We start from the raw sequence: 1,513 nt of genomic DNA on the forward strand, positions 1-1,513 counted from the left end.
ATTTTCTGCAATACGGGCGTAAATTGTAGTCAGTACTTGTATGTTATCTCCCCTACTCAAATTCTCCTACCTTAAAAGTCTCATTTATAAATGAATTACCTAAGCTTATTCCAGTGCTATGCTCTGTTAAAAGCTTCATCGTCTATCATCAGCGACTTCAGGTGGACCTTAACAAATTTGGCCAAAAGAAATCTGAAATTTGACATAAAACATGCATTTAATGATTTACCAGTTACATTATATTTCCTGGTCTGCTAGCTATTCTTCTATATGCAGGGATTAAGATATTCGTTTGTACTGTCTTGTATTCTATGCCGGAAATAGCAATCAGCTGTCCGCCCAACCTACCGGTGATGCAGTTCCCGCAAAATACTTCAAAACATAACTTCATGGAGTCAGGTTGCCATTGCCGAAACAAACTGTATCTGAAACCATTATTGAGGAAGGAAGAATATATTCCAATATCGGCTAAATTATTGTGAAAGCATATTGAATAATATTTGTATCAAAATGATATAATGGATGACATAAATTCACACATGCAAGGTACACTTATTGTAACCAATATGTGCAATTTAATGAATTACCAATTTACAAATTGATTGAAACATTAGTCGATTTATTTGACAGATTGACTGTTTCAATGTTTTTTATATAAAACGTAACTTTTAGAGAAACAGCTAAGACACAGACACTCAATTTATGTGACTGTATGATATATGTAATACTTGTAATGTATGTGAGTGCATTCCCCTCTGAACTATACACAGACATGATACAGTGAAATTCTTCATATTTACTACCCATCAAAAGTTTAAACCCACTTAAAGCACTCACTATATGTTATGTATATATATGTGGTTACATCGAAGATGAATTTCTCCACGAACTTAGGGGAACCAACTGCAAACCTTATGCAGATGAACTGCACGATGATTGCTGAAAAGCATGCGCAAATATCGTGCATGTGAACTGCTGCGTTTTGGTGTAAAGATTTGTTAAGAGTTTCATCATTTATTGAACTCATCACAATAATCTTTTCAACGTTACGAATTTGTTTTACAATACATCAGTTCATGTGTAAACAGTACCTTTAAACAGTATGGAATATTTTGCAAAGTCTAGTTTAGAACAGTTGACTGAAGTAAGTGACTACATTTACACAAACTTTTGATGGTTAGTATATACATATATTCACAAAACATACCTCACCCACCCACCCCCTTTTCTTGCAACAGTGAATCGTGTCACGCCGTAAACAGTCGCCAGGAGGAAACCGCTCAACACGCAAACCGTATACGGTCCTAGTATATGTCTTGCTATCATGCAGAAAACCAACAAGAGACACAGCAGTAGACTCAAGCGTCATAACTGTACAAGACATGACATGAAATAAACATAAGAGAATGTCATTCAACTTTACATTTCAAACACCGCTCCTTCGTATCGACTACGTATCGACTATTTATATAATGACATTCCGCCACCCGTGCAATGTGTTATTTATAGTGCC

The sequence above is a fragment of the Haliotis rubra genome, unplaced genomic scaffold (assembly GCF_003918875.1).
Source record: "Haliotis rubra isolate DU_JTF1 unplaced genomic scaffold, ASM391887v1 Scf415, whole genome shotgun sequence".
NCBI lineage: Eukaryota > Metazoa > Mollusca > Gastropoda > Lepetellida > Haliotidae > Haliotis > Haliotis rubra.